This window comes from Myotis davidii, unplaced genomic scaffold, assembly GCF_000327345.1.
Source record: "Myotis davidii unplaced genomic scaffold, ASM32734v1 scaffold200, whole genome shotgun sequence".
NCBI lineage: Eukaryota > Metazoa > Chordata > Mammalia > Chiroptera > Vespertilionidae > Myotis > Myotis davidii.
Genome location: NW_006293700.1, coordinates 6,584,307 through 6,600,944, shown reverse-complemented (window position 1 = coordinate 6,600,944; position 16,638 = coordinate 6,584,307).

Genomic DNA, 16,638 nt, shown 5'->3' with positions numbered 1-16,638 from the left:
AAGGTACAAACCAATGGACATGGACAACAGGGGGATGGGAGCATGAGTGTGTGTGTCGGGGGGGTGGTTGGGGGTTAATGGAAGGGGCTGAGGACACATTTGTAATACCTTAATAATAATAAAAAAAGGAAAAAAAATGAAAGTAGAAATGCCTCTTGCACTTCAGTAAACTCACCACTTCTATTGCAGGCTGGAAAAAAATGCCAGGATAGGTCCTATTTTGTTTTAAAAATTTTTTGAGTGGTAATAGGAGGGGATGGGAAGGTGTTTGCTCAGGATTTTTGGAGAAAAATAACAATGCACAAAGGAAAAACCATCACAGTTACTGTATTTGTTTGCTCGGACTGCCATAACAAAATATCAGAGCTAGGAGGCTGACACCACAGGAATTTATGTCCTCACAGTTGTAGAAGCTGGAAGTCCAAGATCAAGGTGCTGGCAGGCTTGGTTTTCCTGAGCCCCCTCTCTCCTTGGTGAGCAGATGGCTGCCTTCTGGCTGTGCTCTCACCTGGCCTGTCCCCCTGTGCGTGTGCATCCTGGTGTCTCTTGTTCTTTTAAGGACATCAGTCCTCACCCATTTAGCCTCATTGGAACTTAAAATTTACCTCTTTAAAGGTCCTATCTTCAAATAGAGTCATTTTCCGGAATGTTGGGGCTTAGAACTTCTCTTCTATGAATTTTGGGGGAGAACAATTAAGTGCATGACAGTTGTCTAAAATGAGTTATAATCTGTCGATAGAGATTTAGTGAACATTGAAGACAAAGTAAGTTCCACTTTGGTGCGTAAAAATATGAGAACTCCATGGATCTACTCCACAGTGGGACAGGTAAAAATTATAAAAAGACAACCATTTAAAGCTTCTGAAACTAGTTCTAAGGATAAACAGTAATGAGAAAACACTTATTAAACAGCCAGAACCAGGCTGTTTTTATTACAAGGGCTTTGTAGTATTGTTTATTAAGTATTTCTTGTTAGTCAAATCTGATACCAATAAGTTCTCTCAGTGTTTGTTTACATGGGAATGTCTATATTTTGTCTTTATTTGTAAAAGATAACTACTGGATATAAAATTCTTTGTTGACAATCCTCCCTCCCCTCTCTCCTTCCACTGTGAAGGAAAATTCACTCCAGTGGATGTATCCAAGAACACAGGGATCCCTTTCGCCCCAGCAATCAGCTGGAGAATGAAGGTATCTTCCTGGAAGGGGCAGGAGGACAGATTTCCTCATCCTGTGCTCAGCAACCCGTGGCTGAGGCTAAGTTCCAGAATTTTATATCCAGCAGTAAGACATTTTACAAAGAAAGAAAAAATGTAGACATTCTCACATAACAAACACTGAGAGGACTTGTTGAGCCAAGATACAGGGGCTCTCTTCTTCCACCTAGTCCCCACTTGGGATGGAGACTCTATCTGGGCGCAGACACTGAAAATACTGGGTCCCAGAATCCCCTCAGCCCATCTTGGTTTATAAGGCAGAAGTTCCACACCTGGTTAGGCAAGCTGAGAAGACTAGAGGTGACTTTGCCAATAAGAAAAAAAATTGTTCTTACAGGGGACCTTAATCAGATTGTAGTTGACTTTTCATTGGATACAAGGGGAGTAAAAAAGAAGTGGGATGTATATTCAAAGTGCCCCCCCCCAAAAAAAAACTGTCAGCAAAGAACTTTATATCCAGCAGTTATCTTTTACAAATAAAGACAAAATATAGACATTCTCATATAAACAAACACTGAGAGAACTTGTGGATAGCAGATTTGGCTTACAAGAAATACTTGGGAACCTATACTACAAAGCCGTTGTAATAAAAACAGCCTGGTTCTGGCATAAGAACAAGCATATAGATCAATGGAATAGAATAGAGAGCCCAGAAATCAACCCTCACCTTTATGGTCAATTAATATTGGACAAAGGAGGCAAGGGCATTCAATGGAGTAAAAACAGTCTTTTTACTGTTTTTAGATATATCTTTTTACTGTTTTTATATATAATTTTATTGATTTTTTACAGAGAGGAAGGGAGAAGGATAGAGAGTTAGAAACATCGATGAGAGAGAAACATTGATCAGCTGCTTCCTGCACACCTCCCACTAGGGATGTGTCCACAACCAAGGTACATGCCCTTGGCCGGAATCGAACCTGGGATGGAGGGAGGGGTGTGGGTGACTGGCCAGACCCCATCTGCATTCTCCATCTAAGACACATCAGCAGCACAGAAAAGATCATTTTGACTACGTATCTGATTTTTGCATTTACTTCCCCGCTGGTTCCAAACTTGAAGAAAACACTGAAGTGTTCATGATTATCACGACTCAAACCTCAACTGTGGAAACAGCACAGTTTACTAGATCTGGCTCGGTTGGCTGTGACTTACGAAGAGTGTTGGCTACAGCTTTCTCGTTTCTGTGTGAACTCAGCCACCCGGAGTCTCCCACTGACATACGCTCCAGGGAGTCATGATGTCTGTCTTCTCACCTGGTTTATCACTGAAACTCAGCTAACGATTCTGCCTGGTTGGGGAAGGTGAAGAATGAGGTCTACACCATCATGCTAAATGTCCTCCTCCATAGCCTTTTCACTGCTACTAACCACATGAAAGTGAAACGAACGAAACAAAAGATTTTTAAAAAACTGCTGTACAAAGACCACTTTCTTCATGAATGTTTTCCTCCTTACCCTGGTCACCAGCGTTTTCCTCCCTCTGTGAACCCCTAGAGTTTGAGATGCTTCTGTAACGACGTTCCCCATATTCTAACATATTGCAGTCTTCATGGCTTATCTGCTACTCAGCTCTGAGCAACTCAAAGCCAGGAGCATCATGCCAGTCATTACGTGTCCTTAGGATAGTGATGTGCAGAGAGCACTTGAGGCAAGTTTGTTCAACGAGAGGAGTTTTACCTCCTGGTGCAAGTATTTAAAGAGCTCAGCATTACAGCTTTGTACATGCATCCTGTGGGGGATTATTCTTTCCCACCTAGAAATGGTGAATTGCATTTCAGATGAAAGCGTTTGATTAAAACAGGCCTTGCTGGCAGAAGCGCCTCATGTCACTAGCTGCAAGTGGTGCCAGGATACAAAGACGAGCCAGGTCCCTTCCAGCTTTCGGATTGCAATAAACATCAATACTCACATGTTGAAAACGGAAGCAAAATCCTTCAAAAGGTCTTAAATTGTGTTGAAGTGAGGATGAAATGTACTGCTGATCTGAGAGTTGGCAGGGAAAACAGAATTTCTTAGCTCTTTGATCAATACTTAAATGGGCTGAGGGTCTTACAATGGGAGTAACCACTGGTTATGCCATCAGTCACCATCCCTCCTTTCACAGATGAGGAAACAGAGACTCAGGGAGGGTCAGAGGCGTGACCAGTGAATTCACAGTGGTCAGAGGTGAGATGGAACAGCACATCCATCCCCTTAGCTCCCACTGAGGCCGAGCCATGACAACCAGTGCAGACATGCAGACTTCATCCAAACCTGGCTGCGGGAATGGTCTGGGAGTCATGCTCAAGGTGAGGCAGAGGCAGAGAAGCAGGGGCTGTGGAGACCACTAGACAGACCCTAGCCCAGAGAAACACATCATGAACAGTGGGTACTGTATTGTAGGGGACATAACTGGGTAGAACAGCTGAGCGTGCATTTTATAGCAAGTATTTGTTTGATAAACTGCTTTCCAAATAAGTTAAGGATTATTCCTGGCAGGTGTGGTTCAGTAGTTGAGCATTGGTCTATGAACCAGGAGGTCACAGCTTCGATTCCCGGTGAAGGCACACACCCGGGTTGCAGGCTCCATCCCCAGTGTGGGGTGTGCAGGAGGCAGCTGATCAATGAATCTCTCTCCTCATTGATGTTTCTATCACTTTCTCCCTCTCTCTTCCTCTCTGAAATCAATGAAAATACTAGTTTATGTGAAAAAATAACTTAAGGATTAGTAATCCCCGTTATGCTTTGTTATAGTGATTCTCCAGGTCTCCTGCCAGATTTTTCCTCTGGACAAGACATTTAAAAAATGGTGGAGTTAGAGTTTTTGTCCACAACGAGCAAGATGTGAGCCCTCTTATTCATCTCAGAGGAGGAAGTAAAAGGACCTACCTACATAAGTAGAGGACATTCACCCTTTGGAGTAGTATGCAGCCACGAAAACACTGAGGTAGAGCTTCTGTAGGGTGTGGCATCCTCCCAAGAACACACATGTTGTCCTGTGAATAATACAAGTCAGAGGACAACATGTGCATACCTCCGTGTTCATAAATACAAAGACAACTACCTGGAATCCTCTTTGAGAAAAAAGGAGCGTCTTCTTGTTAGCCCATAGTCACCACACTGGTCAAACTTTTGCCAACCGATGTAAGCCAAACATGGGCTGAGGTTACATGCCAAACATGTAACTTACACAGATGTAAGTGCATTTATATAATTTTTTGGTTAAAATTAAATTTAAAAGCATGCTTACTCTAGCAATTATTTTTGTATTACAGACAAAAAGTACACCTCTACCAAATTTTTCTTTTAGGATTTTTAAAAATATATTTTTATTGATTTCAGAGAGGAAGAGAGAGGGAGAGAGAGAGAGAAACATCAATGATGAGAGTGAATCATTGATTGGCTGCCTCCTGCGCACCCCCCTACTGAGGATGGAGCCCGCAAACCAGGCATATGCCCTTGACTGGAATGGAACCTGCGACCCTTCAGTCCACACGCTGACGCTCTATCCACCGAGCCCAGCCAGCTAGGGCTCTTACCATTTTTTTTTTGACTTGTGGCAATAAACAACGGTGGAGCAAGATAACTTTGAGAAGACGTGCCCTTTGAAACGTGGAGAGTAGCAGGTACAGGAGCCGGTAGCTGGTGGGGCCCTGGGGTGGTGAAGCAGACACCTGCCTCTAGAGAGCTTTTGGTTGTTGTCAGCACCACCAGGCAGCAGGCCCCAGCAGGGACTTAGCCAGCGATGGGAGGGTGTGGTTTATAACAGCGAGTGTCAGCCCCGGTATCGCAAGAATTTGTAAAACATGCAATATCTGACAGTCAGGGCCACTGACCTCTTTTCCCTTCGATTGTCAAATAAAATGACAACAGCCAACACGACAATAGCCATCCGGTGTGAATGAATCAAAATTATACCTTTTCTTTTTCTGTCAGATTGGCCAAAAATATATTCTTTGGTGTATTGCAGAATTTTAGTAATTAGTTTGTGTGCCATGAGATAAAAAAAGGTTGAAAATGGCTGGTTTATAAGAATTTATTGCACTGTCTGCTGTTCAGTGTGATCGGCAGTGTCTGTTACTGTTTCTCCTTTTGATTTTCTATAATAGAAGCCTTTCTTTTTCATTAATTTGGCCTTAAGAGATCAATAAGGCAAAGAGTAAGCAGACTTTTCTAACTGAAGGAGGTGCTAAAATGTCATTAATTTTTTCACCCCAGAATTTTTTCCCTTCCTTCCTTCCTCTTTTTTTCCACTTTTCAAAATAATTTGAGGTTTGATGGCAGTGGTTCTCAACCTTCTGGCCCTTTAAATACAGTTCCTCATGTTGTGACCCCCAACCATAAAATTATTTTCGCTGCTACTTCATAACTGTTGCTACTGTTATGAATCGTCATGTAAATATCTGATATTCAGGATGGTCTTAGGTGACCCCTGTGAAAGGGTCATTCGACCGCCAAAGGGGTCGCGACCCACAGGTTGAGAACCGCTGTTTTATGGTAATACTTTATTTTTGTTTTGAAAATTACTTAGGCTCCTAAAAAAGTGTAATTAAGGATTGCTTGGGTACCATCATTTTATTTATAAACATATTATCCATACTCTATAGAAAAATCAGTAACTAATTTGAAGCTGTGGAAATATCGTTATTATAGATCCTGACTAATGCTGCATATGCCCCCTTTTAAAATGAGAAAATAACCTTCAGCTCCTTTAAAATGTAGAGTTTGGCATTTTACTAAATTTCATAGGGAGAAAATGTAATGAGTCAATAAACCCAATGTGGAGGCTGGTTATTGTCACATAAATTAATTTGCCTGCTAAATGATCAGACTCACATCCACCTTTTCCCCCACCATCTGCCTCACAACAAAGTTGGCATTGTACTCCTTTGAGGGAAAACTGTAAAAATGTCATTACTTAAAGGCTTATTATCCACCAAGTCATGCTAAACCCCAATTTCCCTGTACTTGCTGGCTGATCAGGTTCCCCACATTATACACACCAGTGGTATGCCTCGAGGCGTCTCTTTGTCCTGGGCTATTGTCCAGATGAGAATGCCGCCCTGTGACCTTGGCCTCCGGCTTGGCAGGCACCCCCATTTAGCGGGGAGATGGCAGGCCACGTTCGCATGGCTCGATTTTGACTTGCCTCTCCCCACACTTGTGATCTGTGAAATCTCTCCTGACTGTCACACTGAGTGAGCCCGGCCCGTTTCTCTGTGCAATCAGGCACCTGGCAGGCTGTGCCAAACAGAATGCTGGTCAGGGAGGGGGTGCCGGAGCCAGATTTTTGCTCGGGCCAAGTTCTCAATATGACCCGGATGGAATCCAAAGGCCAAGAGAATCCGGATCAGGATCTTCACAGAGTCCTTGTTTGAGTGGAGAAGGGAACATATGCCCCGCGGGGAAAGCATGTAGCTATAAAATAACTAATGTTTAAAGGTTTGTAAGTCGGAAACTAAATACAGAGGCACAAGCAGTGGCCTTTGACCAATAGCTAAGCTGTGGCACCCAGCGGCCGGCAGTGCTTTGTACTGCTTGCTTTTTCCTTTGTGTTCTTCTCTAGCAATCAAGGTAGCGTTATATGTCCACCGACCCACCCTGTGCTGTGTCACTTCTGTTTATGCTTCCCTCTAATGACTCGATGTGGATTTCTTGTTAGATAAATCACTTTTTAAAAAAATATATATTTTATTGATTTTTTACAGAGAGGAAGGGAGAAGGATAGAGAGTCAGAAACATCAATGAAGGAGAAACATCGATCAGCTGCCTCCTGCACACCCCCTACTGGGGATGTGCCCGAAACCAAGGTACATGCCCTTGACCGGAATCGAACCTAGGACCCTTCAGTTCCTAGGCCGATGCTCTACCCACTGAGCCAAACTGGTTAGGGCGATAAATCACTTTTTTTGGGCAAATCTGTGACTATAAATAATGGCAATTACTCAAAGAACACTTGATAATAACATAACTTGAAAGAACAATGGGGAATATATTTTGACCTCGGATTTTCACAAATATATTGTTAATCTAAGAAATTTGAGGACTTACTATGTTACATATGTAAAAACACACACAGTATAAAGAGAGGTGATCCATGTCCATAGGGCTTCTTGTCTAACTCTAGCAGAACATTCAGACATGTGAAAAACAACCTACTGCAGCCCATGACGTAAGAAAATACCAGGTTAGGTGCACTGCCCGAGCAGAGGAAGGGTGTCATGGACAACCTCCCAGTGATGGCCTGGGGGCTCCAGGCAGGAGGAGCCAGGGAGCGGGGGACACCACAGCGGTGTCTGCCTCCAGGCCCGCGGGGCTGCCAGCTCTCCCGTGGAATGTGCTGGGATAGAGGCAGGTACTCAGTTCTCAAGTTTTTCAAATGTCTTGCAGAGGGTTTTAGAATCTGTTTAGTTGGGAGCCATTGAAGAATTTGAGACAGAAGAATAGCATGATCTGGTGGTAGTTTTAGAAAGCTCATGCATTCCAACAACATTGCAGCCAACATATTGGCATGGGGTGAAATTTGAGGTGCGGAAACCAGACTGGGGGAGGCTGTTGTGGATCAATCCAAACAGGAGAGGATGGGTCAGGACTAGGCAGTCACACCAGGAAGAGAAGGAAGGGTGGTTTTAGGATAATGAGTAGAGATAATCCATAGCAACTGGTGAGAATTACATCAAGGGCGAGAAGAGGAAGATGTCAAAGCGGACTCTCCTCGGCCTGTGAATGGTAACTCACGGCAACAGTGTGGAAGGCATTTCCATTTCCAGCCGAAGGTGTAAAAGCAATGAGAGACGTGGATTAGACAACCACCTGAAGGCAGACAATTCACTTTTTGGGGGTTGGGGGGGTGGGGAGAAGTAATGAGATTCTGCTATTACAACAGCATGGAGATGAAGCAGAAGGAAAATGACAGAAATCTTATCAAGTATTATTTATGGATCAGCCATCTGGAAAAGCAGTTTGGGAAAGAAGAGCAAAAAAAAAAAATGCTACAGGATGAGGACAGAAGGCAAGTGGGTTCAAGTTCTGGTTGTTTAAACATGGGGTTAAAAGGCAGTGAGAGGCAGAAGAGACAATGAAAGGAGCTAACTGTGTCTCCTCTCTGGGGCAATGGCAGTGAGAGGGATCTGGAGGTCAGTTGGGAAAGGACTGTGACAAGGGCACAGGGACAAGCGTGACCCCCCCCTCCCCCCCAGCAGAGAAGTACCCGTTCCCGAGGGAGCCAGGTGACTCCAGGCCAGAGCATGTTCCTCCCTCCTCTTCGGGCCCGATTTGTCTATTCCGAGCTTATACCCAGCACCAGTCCCCGAGTCAGCTAGGGAGTCTGGTCTCCATAAAGGATCTGTTGTTACTTGGTGAGTTTTCTCCGCAAAATTAGGAAACATCTGGCTGCTCCGAGTGAAAACGTTTCAAATAGTGAAAGGCTGCCAAGTGAAGTTTCCACTGTAGTCAGGTTCATTTACATTGTGGGAGCGAACTCAGCCATGCCCCAGGTGCTCACCTCGAGCCTTACTCTCTGAACCTGCTGCCTTTAGTCACTCCAAATTGGATAATTTCTAGAGAAATCCTTTCACGTAACACGGCACAGGCTCAGCTTGAGGGACTCCTTTCTAGAGGAAATTTAAAAACCCAATCAGGGCTTCCCTGTAGTAGAATTAAAGAGGATCCGTCCCCACATTAAGGCTGAGGAAGGCCCACGTATGGGAATAATCCCAACCTTCCCAATAGCTTGAGTAGAGGAGAGGGGGATTAGAAAGCACAAGTATTACAGGAAACATAGTGACTCCATTTACAAATTATCATGTCTCTTCAGAAAACCTTCCTATTGTAAAGATATTCTGTGAATTATTTCCATGATCTGCGCCCACATTTTATTTGAACGAATCCATGCTGACTCTAGTACCCCCCCCCTAGCAGTCTAAGAACCTTTCATCCTATACTTGGTAAAAACATTTTGGTCATTTTCATACTGTCAGTGTAGTGAGAATAGCAACAATAACAACATCATCAAACTTTTCCAAAAGGTGGTGCTAAGTTAAATTAAATTTTAATTCGACTTCATTTAAATTTTGATTTGATGTTAAGTGTGTTGAAAGTTAGGCACATTTATTTCTTCTAGAAAAGGGCTCTTTTGGTCAAAATGCTTTTTAGTAGTATTGACTCATTTTATTTTGGATCAAGGTTAATTATAATGACTATCTTATGATATAATCCTAGAAAGTAAATTTTATTGTTCAGGTTTTTTTCTAAACCAAATCCTTTGTCTCTCTATAAGTTGCATTTCTTTTCTTTTCTTTTTTAAATATATATTTTTAATTAATTTCAGAGAGGAAGGGAGAGGGAGCAAGAGATAGAAACATCAACGATGAGAGAGAATCATTGATCAGCTGCCTCCTGCATGCCCCCTACTGGGGACCAAGCCCACAACCCAGGCATGTGACCTTGACAGGAATTTAACCTGGGACCCTTCAGTCTGCCGGCCGACACTCTATCCACTGAGCCAAACTGGCTAGGGCTCTGTAAGTTGCATTTCTGATCATTATTTGTGAATTTCTAAAAAATTTATTCATCTCCACCTTTTTATACTCTTATTATTTCACTTTATTTTTACTTATTAGTTCTCCCATTTTTTCTGTAAAATCAAAAACTGCGTGGCTAACATGTCTTTAAATACTACACTATTATCTATACTAATAAAAGCCTCGGTGGTCCTCCTGTGCAATGTCATCACAAGATGGCCACCACAAGATGGCCACAGTGGAGGCGGGGCCCGATGGCCACTCCGCGTGGTGAGGCCTGGGGGTCCCTCAGCTCTGTGCAGCATGGAGGAGGCTGGTCCCAGTGTCTCTGCTACCTCGTGCAGAAGAAATGGGTCCTGGTGGAGGAGGCGGGTCGTGGCAAGGGAGGGCAGGTACTGTTTGTGTGCAGAGAAAAAAGACTGAGTACAGAGAAAGCAGAAGCCAAGAAAGAAAAGAGAGGATGACAAGTAAAAAAAGTTGCATTTTAGAAATATGTATTTAGGCACCTGCCCTTTCAGAACTGTTTTCACAGAATATGTTTTTCACTTTACAAACTATGTTTCATAAAAGTATTAATATGCTAGATATTCCAAATCCTGAATCCTGAGTAGGGTCAAATCAGGAACTTAAAATCACATTGATGGATGGAAATATGATAGAAATATTTAAATATCATTAATAGCACTTAAATCACATTGACATATTCTATTTATTTTGGCACCAAATAGCTCTTTCTATTTCCAGTCAACATAATCACAACTCCTAAACCCATTAATATCTAAGGAAATGTTTGAAGGTATTTGTTTTCCTCTCTTTAGGATTTTGTGCTTTATTTTTAAACAATTTTTTTATATTATTGGTTTAGAGAGAAAGTGGAAGGGAAAAGGAGAGAGAAACATCGATGTGAAAGAGTAGCATCAATCATCTGCCTCCTGCTCGCCCCCTACTGGGGATGGAGCCGGAAATCCAGGCATGTGCCCTGTTGGGAATCAAACCTGGATTTCTCAGTGAATGGGACGATGCTCAACCAACTGAACTACACCAGGCATTTTTTCTTATAGAAGTAAGACATCTGTTAAATACAGGTAGTAGGTTCCTGATAGAGTTTTCTATACATTTTAAAAATATTTTAAACATTTAATAATTACTTTAAAAATTATAAATAATAAAAGGAAATATTTGTAGGTGCAGAATGATATATAAAAATTTTAAAGAAAAGAGTTGTCAGAAGAGGGTCTGCACATTTGTCTGTTTCCTGTCCTACCCCTCGGTTGGCATGGCAGGCAGAGGCGCTCTGGGACAGTGCAGCTGGCACAAACCAAATTCCTCCAAACACGAATTCAGTTCCAGAAAAGAGGACGAGCCTTTTTGAGCCTTGGGATTTCTAACTTCTGAGGTGCTTTTCTATTTTGTTTGCTTGAAGGTGTAGCCCTGAGGGGTTTAAATTTTTACTACAATAAGGTGATGATTAGATATAACACAAAATTCTGTTTTACTTTTACACTATAAAATTAAGAACCTTGTTAAACTAGTTCCCTCTCTTTACTTTAAGCTGTAACAATTACGTGCATTGGAGATGTCAGAGAGACCCAAGTGAAATTATTAAAAGAGAATGTGTTTTATTTTCAAAAGCTTGGTTGATTTTTAATAGACATAAACATTAAATAAATCATATACAAATATCAGGGTTAAGATTCACATAGTATTCTGTCATATTCATTAAGATATAATGCAAAGACACCTTGACAAAATCTGACCAGCTTTATGTCTTTGTTAAATATATAAATGTATAAAATACATTATCCATCTACCATCCCCGGTGGTCTTTTTAAAATAAGAGACAAGTGATGGTTTTCCTCGGTCCCAGCCACAGATTGGCTTCCTAGCTCCTCAGAATAATTGCCAAAGTTCCTAAATGCACACCCCTGGTGACTGGTACTCATAGAAAAGCCTGGGTGTTCTCCTGTTAACACAAATAATTTCACAGAACACTACCATCCGACAAGGCTATTCGAAGGCCAGGATCCATCAAGACAAAAACAAGACCACTTCATCATCAATTCTGAACACATTCAAAATAACACGTTCAAACCACAAAGTGAGCAAACATCGCCCTCTCCTGGCGAGGAGAAGGAACTGCAGCGTGTGTGTGTGTGTGTGTGTGTGTGTGTGTGTGTGTGTGTGTGTGTGTGAGAATCACAGCTTTAACCTTGCTTTCTGTCATGTAACACAAGATTTATTAAGATAGTCACAGAATTGCACCTGCTTCCTGACAGAATGGGTCCTTAGCAAAACCCCACTTGTTTGAACCCTCCTCCAAAATCATGTAACACAAACCCAAGTCCCATGTTTGCTTCTTCCCAACACTCACTTCCTGAGGCATCCATGGCTTCCTGGGTGCCCGTTCTCCCGCGCTGCAAGGAGCAAGGGGCCCAACTCCGTTCAGCACAGGTGTGATATCACGCGGCACTTTGCCTTTTGCTATTAAATATAAAAACCAAAAAACCCCCAAATGGCTTCTAATCACTTTTTCATCTAATGTAATGACATTTGAAAGTTAATGTTGAAGATAAGACCACGGACATCACATTTAAAACCTACACTGTCAGAGGTGAGTCCAAGATGGCAATTCAGGACACTATGCTGTACACCTCAAACAAATATGATTTCAGATGTCAACTGGAATGGAAAAATGTAAAAAGTAAAATAAAGTCTCAACGTCTTGGTCCACCAGCCACAGGAATAGTTCTCGCTTGTAGTATCTGGGCGTCCCTTTCTGGAGGTTTCCGTTCCTCGGTACCTCGGTAACAATTCCTTGTGCGATAATCTCGGCTAAACTAACATGTGTGGTTCTGACTTGACTCTGGAAAAAATGCAGGCATGTGTGGTGGGTGGATCCAGGAAGTATACCTAAGAAATAGATCATTTTGGCTGTGGCCTTAGGCCTGCGTGCAGCGTGGAGCTCCTGACCAGTAGGAGCTAGTCACCCAAGGGATGTAGGAGCATCCAAATGAATCATAAACAACCTCCTGTTATTGGCAGTAATTAAACGGCTGCAAAAGGAAGAAACTGCTGCCATGGGCCACTGGGCAGCAGTGGAGTCAACGCAACCAGGGCCTGGAACAGCTTCTTCTAAGGGCCCTGGAGCCCTCGCAGACAGAAGATGAGCGGCTCAGGTGTGCACGCTCTCATCGCAGTCCCACAGCCAGAGAGCTTCTGGAGCAGCCTCCAGGGGCTCCATATTTCCCGTAGCTATACAGCCCCTGTGCTGAAAACTACACACAAAACTTCACAGGGGAGATTGCAGGACTGCAGTGTGTTAAAACCACAGCCAGCTGAGGCTTCTAGCAAATGTCAGGGACATCACGATGGGATCACACAAAGCTGAAACTCCTCAGTGCGCATGTCTCTCTGATCTTTTCTTGCCAGCTGTAGTCAGGCTTCTCCAGAGAAACAGTAAGATATAGACAGGCAATAGGTGATAGATAGGTGATAGATAGATAGTTAAATGATAGATAGATGGATATAGATGATAGATAGACATAGATGATAAATAGGTGGTAGATAGGTAGGTAGGTAGATGATAGATAGATAGATAGATAGATATGATATGAGGAATTGGCTCACGTGATTACGGAGTGTCAGAGATCCCCAAATCACTCATCTGTAAGCTAGAGATTCAAGAAAGCTGGCAGTGTTGTTTGCAGGCCTGAGACCTGGAGAGCCAATGGTGTAAAATGCCGTCTAACTTCTGACGTCGCTGCCTCTGTGAAAAAGGAGTGTCTGCCTTTCTGAGTTTTCAGTTCTGCAAGACTAGTGAACAGTTGTTACATACCTTCTCTCTGTAAAAACCCTGGTGTGGTTTCTACCTCCTGACTGTTCCTTGACTGTCCTAGGGGGCAAAATAACTGTGAACTTGGGGGTTTTGGGCACAAAACCTGGTACATCACTTACTAGCTGTATAACTTTGGGTAAACTCATCGTTCTAAATCTTAGCTTCCTCATCTGTAAAAGTGAGATAATAACATTGCCTAAAGCTTGTAAGAATTAAGTGATAAAATTAAAGTAGAACAATTTATTCATGAAACCACATCTCACATATAAAGACATAAAACAATACTTTTCTACCATAAAAAAACTCTTAGAAGGAACTCAAGACACTGTCACATTTGTAGAAATAAATAGAAAGTATTTATTTTCACTGTAAAACCACTCCATATTGTTTGAATTTTCTACCACAGGTGTAATACTTTCATTTTATTTTTTAAGATTTTTTTAAATTGATATTTAGAGAGACAGGAAAGGAGAGGGAGAAGGAGCGGGAGATGGAGAAACATCGATGTGAGAGTGAGACATCAATCAGTTGCCTCCTGCATGCCCCCAACCAGGAATCAAGCCCACAACCCAGGCATGTAACCCGACCGGAAATTAAACCGGCAACGTTTAGGTGCACTGAGCCACACCAGCCAGAGCTCATTTTATTTTTAAAATAGCACAGAGATGATCTGGGCAGTGGATTCTGAGTCATTTTGCTTCTCATAATATTTTCTACGAAAACTTTGTAAATGCTTGAGGAATGGGAGAGAGGCACATTAAGAAATGTTAGCTCTTTTTTGCAGGTCCTAAAGGGTCTGGTGACATGTTCTGTGTCCGATTCTGTCCTGTGTCCCAGCTGCTGGCCCATGGAACCCCAAGCAGCCTCCGCACCAGGGAGGACAGGCACCCAGATTGTGAAGAGCAGGGCGATTCTCTGCTTCAGTAATTGTGGCTTTTAGTCACACAAGGAATGTTGCAGGTCTGTGCTGGGTGAGGCTTGCTTCCAGTGTATTGTACATTATTCTATGAGGCGTTCTTCATTATTCCACATTTGTGTGAAAGGTAATGTCTTCAGGAGGCTAGGAACAGATTGTGGTTAGGGAGTTCACCAAAAAGAATGGATTCAAAAGCATGCGTACTGATTGTGATCCTTATTGCAGCAGGGGCAGGAAAAGAACTGGTTACGTATTAGCAAAAATCAAATTGTGATTTAAAGACATTAATTTGGTTAACCAAATGTATGCATGTAATTAAAATGCAATATTGCTGTGATTATAATGCAATCAGCAAATTATTAAACTGCAATGAAAATGTAAACAAGTCTTACGTGTCTGCCAGAAGTCTCCTCATCTCATTATTTTAACTCAATCGGTAAACTAGTTTTCAGTAAATAGACTGTCATATTTCTCAGCTGTCACATTTTATCTTTTTTCTTTTAATTTGTTAACTGAATGAAAATATCACAGGGACATTTTTAAGGAATGTAGTGTATCTTTCCAAACATAATTTTTAAAAGCCTCCAAATCAGGGCTTATCAGTATTATTGTACAAAATTTGATCTGCTAAAAAGAGAAAAAATATATTTAAACATCTTGTTCACTTGTTTATAACACAACGATTAAGCAATAAGCTAATGAATGATAAGCTTAACACTTTTCATTTTTGGTAAATTAGCTGACAAATTAATTTTTAAAAGATTACAACATATACATGTGCTTAACACTAGCATTGTATATAGCTACACTTGTAAAATATTTAATGCAGGTGACTGTTAGATGTTAAAATTATAAAATCTACAAAATGTAACCATCAAAACAGTGTATTTTATTTAAATGATGCATGCTCATCATATCCCTAGCTTTATTTGCTCTGCCTACATTTAAAAAAAAATACCTTGCTGATTTTCTGATCCTAAATCATACAAGAAAGAAGTGCTCTAAAATATTTCACCCATTTTATTCCAGTACATGCCCTTAAAGACATAAAAACTTTCGCCAACAATATATCCACTTTTTGTTTTAAGTTAACACTATGGCTCCTATCTGGATCATCTTCTCCGGGATTCTCAGGATTCACATAGTCTAAGCTTTGCTCTTCACTGGAAAACTGCTGGAAACGGACTGTAGCTGTGATGTTGTCATACAGGTAGGTTGAGCTGCCTTCAAAAGTTGAGACACACACAAAGAGCTACTTCACTGAAGCAAAACAGAACGCCCTAGGACTTTTGTCTTATTCTAGGGTGGGTCCCAGTGGCAGTTCCGGTGTTTGAGAGCAAGCACTGTCTGTCCCCAGGACTGACGTTTGAAGGCATCTTAAAACTCAGCTGCTTCTTAAAGGAATTGCAATTTTTTTCTTTCCTTTCTCTGTTAAAATAACAATCTATCCAGTTAAAACCAAAAAATGGCTAAAATACAAACTTTTGTGATTCTAATCTTTAAACTCTTGAAAGTTACATATAAAATTAATGTATAAATATTAGTAGGTATTCTATTTTTTTTCATACAAAATTTTCTTGAATCTGTTTTTTTCCATGTTTGTCTTTTAATTTACAATAAAATATTTACTTATTCATTCTATAGTTATTAAAATTTGAATTGTTTCTAGTTGTTAATACATTATGCAACCATCTGTATACAAACAGTACACCCGCCCCCACCTTTAGTATAAGTAAATAAAATAAATTGTTGTTGCAACCCATAAACCAAAAGTTAAGAAATCATTAAAGAAATCTCATTGAATTTTCAGAATATACGATATCAAACATTAATAATTTGTGTCAGGCAATGTTCTAAGTGACTTACACATAATAACTTTTAACCCATAAAATAACCTCATACAGGTGGGATAACCAAGTTACAGACAAAGAAATCAAAGAACAAAAAGTAAAGCAATTAGCCCCAGGTCACACAGATAATGTATGGAAGACTGACAATCCAGCTGGGGCCTTCTGGGGTCAGAGTGCACACTTTAACAGTTACACTGCACTCTCTTTACTGAGTATATAAGTAGAGGATCCAATAAGTAAAAAAGATTGATTTAAGATAGTGGCTAAAAACAAAATGACAGGAAATGAGAAAATAAGGAAGAAAAGGAGGAAGAGAG